Raw genomic sequence first — 13,575 nt, 5'->3', positions numbered from 1 at the left:
GAGCATGTCCCCAGCAATAGAGGAGGGACAGGAGGGCATGAGGGAACAAAGCGTGATTCCTCGTGATGTCCAAGGCGAAGCTGGCAAACTGAGCTTGTGTCATAAGGGGGCATGTCAGCCACAAACACGCCTCCTCCTTTTGAGTGAAAACTTTGACTACTTCTCTACATGGACATGTGATATTGGAGAAACTGACATATTGAGATTTGCAAGAATATTCTGTATCTCGGGATATAATTTCTGTTTCTGCCACTTCATTCATGGGCTATTAAAATATGCAACCTATGTTTACAGTATACATTTCAAAATGATCTCATGATGCAGATTTTTTTCATGTTTTTATGTAGAATCCAGAGCTGTAATTGGTTTTTCGGTGAAGTAAATGGTTCAAAAACTATAACTGATAACATCTTTCCAACTGTTACTTTTTACATTTTAAAAGTCAATACGGAGGCCTAATGGGCCAGATGCATATTCCTTGTAAAACATAATGCTCCCCCAGGTTAAGGCTTGATGACACTTTCTATGCATCTGCTTCTTTGTAAATGCACTTACCGGTCAACCAGACACCCATCAATCAATGCCAGGGTTGTCTTTCGGATTAGCTTACAAGAAACAAGACAAGTGAATTTGATTTTCTGCGCCAAAATGCGTGCCTTGAAACATATTTTTGACGTTTGGAAACATGGCCTATTTTCTTAGGTAAACCCAGTTGCCCTCATATGCTGACGCATTGATGTAAGCGGTATGTTAATGGGGCCTGGAGATTATTGGCTGCCTGGGAGTTTAACTAAGGGTTGTTTTGCACATCTTGTACATTGTATGTCATTTTGACTTCACGGCATTTCAATGTTGCATGTGAACCAAAAAAAGGTCTCATTTCAACCATTTTTACTTGTCATCGTAATCAAACAATATGTTGGTCTGTCCAAATATACTGTGATTTATAATACCTATTTTACCTACACACTTAACTTTGCCCTCCCCTTTATAGAACAATAATGTCCAACTTGCACAGTTCATGATATTGTCTATGAAATGTTTGCAAAAAGAAAGACTATTTCAGATACGGGAGGTAAACAGCAAAACGCTGCGAATAAGAAGACATTTAGTGGCTGTAGAGCAGCTTCTTTTTAGAAAGTCTATGCATCACTTTCAAAGTCATATTTTCTTATTTCTAGTGACTTTAAACAATTCTCTTGCATTTTCTAAATTCTAGAATATTGGTAGTGCATATTTACTAGTCTGAGGGCAAAGGACAATATTTGCTAAACAGATCCTTCTGTCCATGCTTTGACACACAGATCCAGATGAAGCCATACTGAAAGCTGAAGGAGCCATCTTGGATGTGTCAATGTGAACATCACTTTCAACAAAAAACATAAACATCAATCTGGAAACAGAGCGGGCTGTGTCACACGCAAACTCATTGTTAGTATTAAGGCACGGAGCATCTGCTGTCCCCGTTTTAGAAAAGCGGCGAACCAGCAAAAACTAGAGTTTTGCACCCCACACTAGGGGCAGTCGTTGTTTCTGGTGGACGGGATAGTGACTCAATAGGGCACTCAGGAATCAATTTGGATTCTTTCATTTTTGTGTTGCTGCAAAAATGAAAAAGCACATTCAAATGATTTTTTCTGTTTAATAAAGTTTACGGGAGACTAGCTTAATCAAAGGTGATATTCCTTTCGGGAGAACACTCTAGCAGCATAGAGCATTGTTACCGTAGATTTCTTCTACTACCATTTCACCCAATGAGACTTCACTGAATCAATTTCACTGAAAATAGTAGGTGAAGCGGTGTATGTTTAAGGTATAATCGGTGGGGTGTGGGGTAAGGGTATCATTTAGGGTAGGGAAAGGTGAGAGGGGTGCAGGGGGTCGCCCCCGCTTTATATTTAAAAAAAGTAGAAAAATTAAATAGTTAATTTTGTTTTTCGGTGAAATGGATTTCAGTGAAATCTCCATTAGGTGAAATATTTTCGAAGAAAACACATCCGTCCATAAAGCATTACCTTCTCAGTCGTTCCCTTAGGCACGTGGCTTATAACTGAAAACAGGCGTACTGATCACGCTGCGGAGGGATATCCTTTAAATAGGCAACTCTAGCTAGTAATGTGTACACATCTGCAGCAGGAGAATAGACGCTAAATGCCCAATTCAGACTATGCTTTCCGCAGCACAGTAGACAACCACATCTATTTCATAAACACTGAGGCACGCAATGAGAGTGCCCGCAACTGCTTTAGGTGATGTAGAAATGTGTGACTCATTTAATTATCCTCCTGAAAAAAACTAGTAGTCATTCTGGCAGTGCCAGACTACTAGGTGTACAATATTGGCCTAGCCACTACATGCATTTACTTATTGGCAACTGTCACATGTATATCTGTTTTTTTTTGTTGTTAACTAAAGTTTGATCAAAGGTCGCAGAGGTGAAATGGAGCTTAAAATGTAAACGTCTTTGAAATATAAAGAAATGACCCGTGGGTATTACGCAAACTTAATAACTGGCATGAAATACAATTGACAGCTCAAGACTTGGCAAATATCGAATACATCGACGGTTCTCCCTCGAAGAATCCCACGCACTCAGACGAATAAGCCTTTGCAACAGCAGACCCAGAAATCATCACGAGAGGCTGACTACAAGGCAGTGTGCAGATGTGCAATAAAGTCATGTCACAGATAAAGTGAAGAGATGACCCATATTGTGGGCCTACCTGGCTTATAGGTCAGCAAGGGGACCAGGCCTTTGCTACGTGCGGGGAGGGCTGCACACGGGCAGCTTGTCCGGCTCAGCCTCTTCTCATTGGCAGTCCTGTCACTACTGTCCTCACAGTTCCATCAGCCTCACCCACTTCCATTAATCACAGATGGGGTGGGGGGCACATCCTTCCCCTCTCAAAAAGCTGCTTTTACAAACATGAGAGGCACAGACCCTTCGGACTATGACGATATCAATGACTAACAGAAAAGTCCCCCAAATGCCGTTGCTAGGCGAATGCTGAGGGGGTAAGGTAGACGCTAACGCCTCTGCTACCAGATACGACTGCAGCTCGGTAGTCAAGCCTATGGGCCTCATCACGAGTTGTGCGTTGTCCGGCTATAATACCGCCCGACTGTAATAGCATTAGCAAGCACCGGTCCGGCCCTATTACCGCCGGATTACGGGTTGGGCACTAACGGTAAATCTCCATTCCCCATTGGGTCCGTTGAATCAAATGGGGCATTTTCTGCGTTAATACCACACGCTAATACAACCGGCAGTAATACTGCAGAAAACAGGGCACTAAATGGGATTTTCACCTCCAGAAAGAAGTTGGCGGTAAAACAGCCCATTTAGCACCCAACTCATGATACGGCCAGCCCTTAAATGCGGCAGGAATGCCGTTGCCGCCACATTTAAGGGCTACAGCCCACCTCGTAATGAAGCCCTATGTCTTCCCTGTTTACTAAAGTGAGAGAGGTAGCAATACAATGCTGATGGGATAAACACGGATGGCCACACATTGCCTCCCTCGTTCATTAAAGGTAGCAAACCTGTTATCATGTCCCCCAGGCTGCAACTCAGCCAACAACCTTTTTCTAATGGCCTGCAGTAGCCCCTTTTATCTAACAGCTGGATCGCCAAAGAGCTCTACCAGGGCACATCTGTAATACCAGAGACATCGTGTGGTTCAAGTGATCAATCTGAGTGGGCCTATTAGCGTGCTGTGACAGCATTAAGACCCCTTCTAGAGTAAGGTTCAGGGTTTGCTCATTCGTACATTGGCATGATTTAACTACTAAGACCAATGCATTGCTCTGTAAATGCAACTCAGTCCTGGCCTGCCTTATCTTGACCTTTAGTATACTATTCCAGACCTTGAAATCACACAAAGCTCAGTCAAAGCACCTCTGTACAGCCCTTGAGCCTGTCTGCTATTCCAGTACTCAGACCCACAAAGCTCTACCAATGCACTACATTTCTAGTCTGCACTGTTATTTGAGGACTTGGGCCACACCCAGCACTGCTGTTACATCACAATGCCCACATGTTACTCAAATACTGAAACACAGAGGTGCTTCTAGGAGGGTGGGGGAGCTGGGGAGGGCTATAACCCTACATCTTTTTGTTGTAGCCCCAGATAGAAGCTCAGGGGCTACAACCAAAAGGCTAGCTAACCCCGAGTCCTGACATTTCTGACATTAAGCTTAGTCCCAGATCTTTTCCAGCCCAAGCAACACACCTGCTGAAACATATGCCAAACTCTAATAGTATGGGTTAGCCCTTCCCCAGGAGCACCACCTGTGATCCCAAAGTGCAGGCTTATGCCCATTTCTTCTGATGCACATCAGTCCCACATCGGATACAAAGGCCAAAAGGCGATGGCGATTGAGGTTTAAAAGCGGAAAGCGTGGGGGCAAAACTTAAGTAGCGGTTTGGATCATAAGGCAACACGCGTTGGCAAAGTTAACCGTTTTGACTTTTATCTAGGTATGGGAAAGGCATTTGTCATGAATAATTGGGCTTACGATGTCAGGGCTTGACACATGCTTATCTCATACCAATACATAAGTCAAAACTGTTTGCTTTGTCAATACTTGTTTTGAACCGCACTTCAGTGCCAGGACATATGTGAGGGCTCACATATTGCTTACAAATCAAGTGGTTAAAGGCACACTTGTTTAAAACATTTTTGTTATTATTACAGCAGGAGTTCATTTACAGCAGCAATTAAGCCATTACCTCTCTGACGATGGCTCATAAATAACACAGGTAGGCCCCATGCAGTACTAAGCTTTATGTTCACTGCATTAGCTACCTCAAAGAGATGCCAGGAGGATGTGTTTGTGGAGAGGAAAGTAATGCATGTTAAGTGCAGTCAATGGCAGGGTACATAGCCATAGCGATTTATATTGCCATTGGCAGTCAATGGGTGGGTAAATAACCAAAGAATACTCGTAGGCTGAATGTCCCTCCTCACATCTTATCTCTCCACTACCTGTATACTCCAATGCAATATTTTTGTCTTATAGGTGGCGCTAAAGCGCCACATACTAGCCAAGCAGAAAACAGGAAGGGATAGACCAAAATAATATGTCTGCCAGTGAGAGAAGGTCCAGTCATTACAGCATCCTAGGAATTCTACCAGTAGACGTAGGTGGTGGAAACCGGTTATTTGAGAAGCATGGGAATTACAGAGGCCAACTCACTTTGATGCAGAATTCTAGTGAGGGAAAAAAGGGATTTTGTTCATAAAGTACATCAAGTTTACACCACATTTATGTATATTTGTGATAAATATCAGGTAAAAACATCTTTTTACATCCGAGGGTGGCATTGGAATCTGCCAGTGAAAGCATGGAGCTGTCATGCCACTTGCTGTAAGATGCTTTAAGGTATATTTTACAGATACTGGTCTGTGATCTTTCTTTCACCTATGCTCTTGGGGTGCCTGCAACCCACCACTCTGAGAGTTCCACCACAAGAAAGTTGGACAGTGTCTGTGGGTGGCAGTTGCACCCTGGACCTGCTATCTGAGTTGTTCTTAAGCAATAATGCTGTGGCAATTGTCCTATGTTCAAGTTAAAGACCAGAACGCAGTGAGGGAGTCTAACAAGAGGCAAGTGACATTACCACTGATAGACCTGAGGACTGTGCACTGTTGTTATTACAAATTGTGCTGCTTAAAACTAGAGGAAAGCAAAAACAAAGAGGTGATGGCTGGAAGGTTTAGAATTATTCTTAACCTCTGCCATCGCTCTGGTCAATCCTCGAGACCAGACCATCGTTCTTCGCCTGCCAAGCCTTTACAGAAAGGGGAAAGACCTATGTAAATCAGGCTTCGTCCCACCACCAAATGGGTTGTCCAGCCTGAACTGCTAGCCCACATCCCTTCTGCACGAGACACAGCATCCCAAGACATGTTTCGGCCTCATTGGCTGTCAATAGTGAGGCATAATTTGTGCCTCTAGGCCCAGCAGGCATGGGGCCCAGGTCTGGGCATACCCATCCCATTCGGGGTGACAAAGCAAAAACAAAGCAGTGATGACTGCAAGGTTTTCGAAATAATCTTAAACGTCTGGGCAACCCTCCAGACCTTTGTTCTTCACCTGCCAAGCCATTCCAGAAAGGGGAAAGACCATATGTAAATCAGGCTTGGTCCCACCTAAAACTAGAAAAGACACGGTGAAATATTGGAATGTTGGGACAGAAGACTTATACCAGATATTACTGTCCTCTGCAAGTGCATCATCTGGAATGGAGCAAGCAACGTTACAATGTTCGACACTTCAAAACGACGTCAGATTTTACCGCATTGGTGATCCCTGATGAGGCGAAACACATATGTGGCTGTCTGCATCTGTGATAGCTGCCTGTCATTGGTTGATAAAGCTGTGTATAAAATAGTTCTGCCCCATAACACAAAGACAATTTTCTAGGGCAAAAAGCATGTGCTTGAGCTAATTTACATGCCCACAGTGCATTGCTCAATGGGGTGAACTTCCAGGGATGGCTACTGGGGTGGCAGTGTGGCATGTGCGGCCGAGCGGAAATGGACTATTCTTCTCTCACACTTCAGGCAGAAGGGCTATTCGCGCTTTTTTAAAACCCCACCATAATTGTGATGGTGTTTACCAATAATAAAGAAACAGAAGCACCAAAATGTGATTCCCAGGACTTCTTCTACTCACCCCATAAGGTCAGCTCACTTCACCGGTGGGAGGGGAACTAATGCAATAGGTATTTCTTCCCAAAACAAGCAAACCTAAAACCCTACCCCTTGCAGCCCTGGCAATCGACCTACAGAGGAGTATGGTGATACAGAGGCTACTCTGTGCAACACCCTGAAGTGTATTATCCTTCCACATTAATGCTAGCCAGCATTACTACAACACCCTCCGGATTCTGACTGCTTTCATTCCTCGCAGCATTCATGCACACATTAGATTCTGGCTGTCCATCTTTCTGAAGACAAATTGCTGCTTTTTCTTTGCAATTCGTGGCTGAACCACACAATACCACAGTGAAATGCATGCGGCCGGGAACCAGTTTGATGGGAAAGAAAGCACACAGACATATTTTTGCTTGAACATGACACGTTTCTCCCTGTCGTAATGCCATTCCTAGCATGATATCAAACATGAAATTCATTGAACACCTAGAACAGTACATAAGACTTCAAAATCACAAGATTGTGTACTGTAGTGATGTGGGGGCACTTGTTTTCCTTCAATGAATACCGTCCACTGGACAAAGGGTTCTCTACAATCTCCTATGTGCAACCGAATGGGGACAACACAATCAATATGATCGCCACAGCATGTACCCAAGGTGTGGGCATACTAAGGGCAAGGCAAAACGAGCGTTGGCAAAGTCAACAGGTTTGGCCTTGTGTCCCACCGGATAGGAAGATGCACGGTGTATTTACCATTCAAAGATGGCCATCCTGTTTCCAGAGAGCTTCCTTAGAGACTGTCATCCAAGATGGCTGCCTCCCAGGGAGAGCTCACACAAAATCAAAGCATTCCAAGCTGGGCAGAAATGGGTGGGATTAGCCATAGGCACTACATCTGCTAGGGGCAGGACAAAGGAGGGGTTACAGCTGTGTATCCCTCCTCAAATATTATCTCCATTAAAAGCATTACAGACCATCATTCAAAGCCCCTTTTTGAAGCTCTTATGTTAATGATAATAGTGTTGGCTTTTAAGGTAGCGCGTTAAGCCAAACTAAAAAGAAATCAGCACATGTATGGAAGACAGAACACATACCAAGGCCAAAAGGCTATCAGCCTGTGCAGATTGAACACAGCCTATACTCAAAGGGTGTGTACAGCACGTATCGGAAATGTGTGCATGAGGTTCCAGAAGGGTATCAGCATGCGCAGTGAGAGCACAGCACACATCTGAAGCGTGTGCATGAAGCGCCAGAGCCAGAAGGGTATCAGCATGCGCAGTGAGAGCACAGCACACATCTGAAGCGTGTGCATGAAGCGCCAGAGCCAGAAGGGTATCAGAATGCGCCACAGTAAATACCACACATACCCAAAGAGTCGACAGCACATATCCCAAGTATGTGCAATGCGAAACCGAAAAGTGTGCACATAGGCAGCGGAAGTGCCTCCATGAGGACTAAGGGGCATAAGGATATCACCGTGTGCAGACCCTGTCCCTTGTTTATTAGGCCTAGAGCCTCTTTCTGCAGCACTGCTCCAGGACTGCAAATCCCAGCGCTCCTTTCTGAGTCTTGGATACAGTGAGTGGTTTGCAGGCGAGAACTCTTGTGGCAGGGAAAATCAGCCTTCCTCAGACTAGTAATGGGAAACATTAGTGAGGCCGGAGGGGAAATGAAGAATTGTGTTCTGTGCCCAGAAATAAAATGGGCTCACAGTTGCAGCTTGCAGAAGGTAGAATAAACCAGGCAAAATGGTGGTGTTAATTTCCAATCAGTTCAGGATATGGATAGGTGGGTACGTCAATGTTCACCTTGCTGGACTTCGTAGCAACTGCAGTTTCACCTGGGATCTATGGCCCAGTGATGCTTTCAGCTTCAAGCGATTACACCGCCTTTCACCTCAGATGGGCTTCCGACCCAGCACTTCGCAACTTGAGGATACGGCAGATCACATGATGGCCTCCTGCTGCTCCTTTGTCTTCTCAACAGACTTCACAACGGTGCTTCACCAGCTGAGCAGTGGCTGTCACACAGAGGGACGTTTCTGTGGTTCCAGTAACGGGCCTGAAGAGGCACCCGGAGGGACTTCCGCGGGGCGACTGTCAGACGAACCAACGGGATTCCGGTTCCGAGGTGAAGGAGGGAGAGCTTTCCATGCGAGGTTTTCCCAAGGCCACACTCTCCCTATCAGTCATCTCTGCCTTGGGCACCAATGACTAACTTCAGCTCCTCTCCCATATAGGCTCTTCCAGGCAGGCATCTTGCAATGTTCCAAAAGCAACAATGTTGGAGGTGGAGACCCTTGTTTGAGCACTTCTCCATATTGCTTTGAAACTGTGCCACCTTTTTAATTTGCTACATGATTTAGGAGGATCACCTTCAATTTATCTACTCCTTTTCTCTAAATATTTTAAACCGTATCCTGTGGTTTCACCCACGGAAATTAATTTGAAATGATTACTTCGAAAATAATTCGAAAAGTATATGGAGTTGTGGGCTTAGGTGTAAAAAGTGGGTTGGGAGGTTCTTGGGTATGGCTAGTAGTGAAGTGGAAGGGAAGGTTTATATGGGGGGCAAATCAAAAAAAGAAAACATGGAAGTAGAATTTCACAGTAATAACTACTTCGAGGTGATTTCTGTCGGTGAAATGACATGGAACCATTTTAAACATGGTGCATAGCAAATTTTTGTCAACACCAGTGACATTGCCCTTGGGAGGCTTGTTAAGAGGCTGTTCGTCCATAATCCCAACACATTTTTATATTACATATTTTGTAACAACAATACATTATTGGCTGCCCAGCTGCAAAAGTCACACACAGACTCAATAGAGATTTCTGGTGACCATATGCTTTCAAGGGGCTTTGCACGAGCACATTAAATACCCAAGGTGTCTGCACAGTCCATACCCAATGTGTGTGCATGTGGGTCTGGGCCAGAAGGATTTGCTCACGTGCAAATCGAGCACATCACATACACAAATTGTATGCATTAGGGGTGAGGGCCAGAAGGGCCTCAGTAGGTACAGAGCAAGCACATCACCTACCGAGAGTATGCGCAGGGGGGAAAGAAGGGTGACAGCAGGTTCAGAGCGAGCACAGCATGTACACAAAGTGTGCACAGAGGGCTCACAGTACTGACTGAAAGTGGCTGCAGTTTCCAAGCCTGGAAGGGTTTCACCCGGTGGTAAAGGGCAGACAAAAAAAACAGCTGAAACAAAAGCTCCCCAATTCCCAAACCTGACCTGTTGAGTGGGAAAAAAAAGATGTTGGGAGTGAAAAAAACATACCCATATCATTGGAGTGGCAAATGTGTGTCCTGTCCTGCACTCAGATATTCTGATTTATAGCGGTTATGTCTAGAAACATTATGCACGTCTGCCTATGTGTTCACAAAGGTTAAAGCATGTCAAATTGGAATATAAACATGCTTCCTAGTTCAGTTTAAAGCCTTCATTTGTGAAAGAGACTCATTTTCTCAGTTGTTTTCCGAGACTTTTTATGTTTAGAGCAAGCAATGGTTGCCACCGGATAAGCAGGACGTGCACGTGTCAGAAACCCCAGGTGTCAAATTGGTAACAAAATATGAAATATAAACCCTGAAGAATCATGCTATGGTGCGAAACAAGTGTTGACTTAACCATAGAAAAAGTATTGTTTTCTCCAATAATATTGGAAAGAACGAAGAAAATGAGTCTTTCACACTTTGAAAATGAATACCAAACTATGGACCTAAGATGAGGTAAGAACCTTGCGTTTGTTGAAAGTTACTATTTTTGAAACATGCTAATGCGTTTTTATACTCCATATAATTACCATTGTGATAACTTTAGAGTACCTAGAGTTGCCCACTGGGCGTCTCTAGACCCGGAGGAAAGAAAACGAGCAAGAGGGTGATAAAAGGATGGGAAATAGATGCTTTAAAAGCACGGCAGGAGGGATTTATTGCGGGGGAAGAAGGTTTTGTGATATGGGGGCATGTGAATCCTTGTTAAGTGGACCCTAGCTCTGAAAAGTGGTTCTGTCCTTAAGTGTTGTGATGATTGGGCTGTGTTTCCAAGGCAGATTTGTAGAATTGTAAGTTAGTACGCAATGTCATTTTAGATGTATGAAGGGCCCAGGAGTGTGCTTGCGCAATTCTGGCAGGTTGATGGCTTATGTGCCCGAACGATCAGTCCCGCGAAGAGCTCCTACAAAACACAGCGATGGTGGGAACCTTCTCAAAGATTCTCAAAGACAAGTATGCGCTGAATGAGGGCTTTTGTCAACTGTTCAACACAAACTAGAATCTCATCTACTAGCAAAGGCCTCACTGGAGAGCTATTTCCTGCATGGCCCCTCGTCTAGGCCTCCGCAAGCCATAGAGATGAAAGGCGCCCCTGAGCCTGCAGCTTTCTAAACAGATTCAAGTGCTTGCTGAATCTATTTGCAGAAGCCCTGAAATGCAGAAAATGGAGTCCAGCACAACATGGCAGGGTGGTAAATTATGCCTCGGTAAAGCCCGGGCCGCCCACCACCCGGGCTGGAGATTTACCGGCGTTTCCTCATTACAATTCACTAATAAGCACTGGAAGGCTGGACCTGTTAATGGGTAATGACTGGCTCTCTGTTCTCCTAATTCTTCTCGGTGAAAGGCAGTCACATTCAAATTAAGCCATCTGCTGATGCGCGGCACGCAGGAAGCTTTCAGGGTGCGCATGTTGCGGATCTTATTCAAATGATTTAAATTGGTATCGGCGGGCAGAATGAACAATGCTGCAATGTGTCATGCGCACACTCAACACCGATTCCTCCGCTTACACCCAATTTTCCTAGCATGCAGCCTCAGGTGGCGTTTTGCAGCACAGCCTCTTTAGTTCCAGGGTCGCTTATTTTTTGCAGTCTCTTATGCTTAACTGTATGATAGGATGTTATGCTACAGCATTCCTTGACTTTTACCATAGGGTGAGGCAAGGTGAACTGATCTCGGGCCATTTTCTAAGATTTAAGATTGTGTGAAACTCACAGGAATATAGCTTTAATCAGCGCGCTGCTGATCCACCAACAAATACATCAAGACTCGACCCTCCCCCGCCCTTCTTTATCTGATTCCTCTGTCTGTATTCCTCTGTATGACCACTCTTCATGTCATTCCAAGTGCACCCTCAATAGTCTATCATTCTACTTGTATCAGCATTATCGCACTCTATTTAAGCAAGTCCCACCACAAGTATGCATGATCATAAGTAACCCATGATGGTGGCAGGGTAAACTCTAAATATAAGCTAGGCCTGAGTTAGGGTGTGGTGCATGGCACTACCTATAATCATTGCAGCCACATCCAATGTGAGATCACGTGTCAGCTCCGGTGAGCCAGCTCTGCTATGGAAGGTGATGTGTATTCTGGCCAGATGGACTAAGCCTGTCAAATGACAGGACAGGAAACTAAATGGCCATGCCCCTTCATTGATCTCTTTGTGATCGTACACCTACACCAGATCCAGCTCCCCACCAGGCAGCTGCCCTACGTCAAGGCATCGAAGGAGCACACCTATTCAGTCATCTCACACCAGGGTGCTGCATTTCTAAACCCTCTGATCCTACTGGGAAGCAAAGGGGTGGGGTAAAAGTAGTCAGGAAGGCTCAGTACAGTGAAAGGAGACTTCCACCATTTTGATTCTTTCAGCCTCTATCTCACCTTCTTGTGCACGCCACTTTGACTGGAGCAAAGCACTTTGGGAGAGATGACAGAAGGGCAAAGTCCACTTCTTTAAAGAGCAGGAGTCAGACCACGTAGGCATGCTAGCTTTAGTCCAATCACCTATGGACTTTTACCTTTGAAAGAAGGGGTATTTCATCACTTCTTTGATTCACTTTGGAACAACACCTCAGAAGGATTCACTGGACCTCTTTTGGGAGAGTTGTAACTTCCAAAGCCTGCAACCACTAATGTGAAGAAGGCGCAGTCTAAGACAGAGGAAAGCTCTGCTCACTACCCACGGCCAGGGAACATTGGTGGTGACATTTTGCTGTGGAACAGGATCTGCTATTCTGCACCAGAAAATTGCACGGCTGGGAGAGCAGACCCTGAAACCACTCCCCCTGTCTTCAAGCCCCTGAATGAGGTCTCACAGCACCTGAAGGACCAGATCTGCTAAGGTTCCTCCTTCTGCTGCCTCGGACCGGTCGGACGTCCGTCCACGATGAGGAATCCTGCTCGTACTACTTTGTAGCACTCTAAACCATTGAACAATTGCTTGTACAACCGCTCGCCACTGGGACACAACTTGAACCACTGGAGAGCCACTTGCCAACTCAGACCAGGGTTTAAACCACAAATCCACCTGACTCGTCCATCGAACTGCTGCTTCTCCGAACTGTACACTGGAGAAACAGGATCACCATTTCGACAACAGCCGCCAGTCGACTCGAAATGCTGGAGCGTCACTCATTGACACTTCCTGGTGGTTACAACCCGAATTGACTCAACCCACCCTCGAAGAGATTCTAGTGAGCGCCCTGACCTGCATCATCAAAGTCTGCCTCTGAGCCGCACATAGCTGCCACCTTTGAGCCTGCTCGACACCCGCTTGCTTCTTGGGCCCACACCATCCACCATGCTCGACCTGAGCTTCATCTACTCGCATCCACTCACAATGCAGCCCAATAGGGAAATACTGCACTGAGCAATGGAGCTCTAAAGGGAAATAATACAAGAAGCAATGCAGCCCCATCGGGAAATGCTGTACCGAGCCATGCAGCCCACAAAGGGAAATAAAACAGGAGGCAATGCAGCCCCATAGGGAAATGCTGAACTAGGCAATACAGCCTTAAAGGGAAATAATACAGGAGGCAATGTAGCCCCATACGGAAACACTCCACTGAGCAATGGAGCCCTAAAGGGAAATAATACAGGAAGCAATGCAGCGCCATAA

Source organism: Ambystoma mexicanum, chromosome 3p (assembly GCF_040938575.1).
Source record: "Ambystoma mexicanum isolate Mex_15411 chromosome 3p, UKY_AmexF1_1, whole genome shotgun sequence".
Lineage (NCBI taxonomy): Eukaryota > Metazoa > Chordata > Amphibia > Caudata > Ambystomatidae > Ambystoma > Ambystoma mexicanum.
This window is presented reverse-complemented; position numbering follows the sequence as displayed.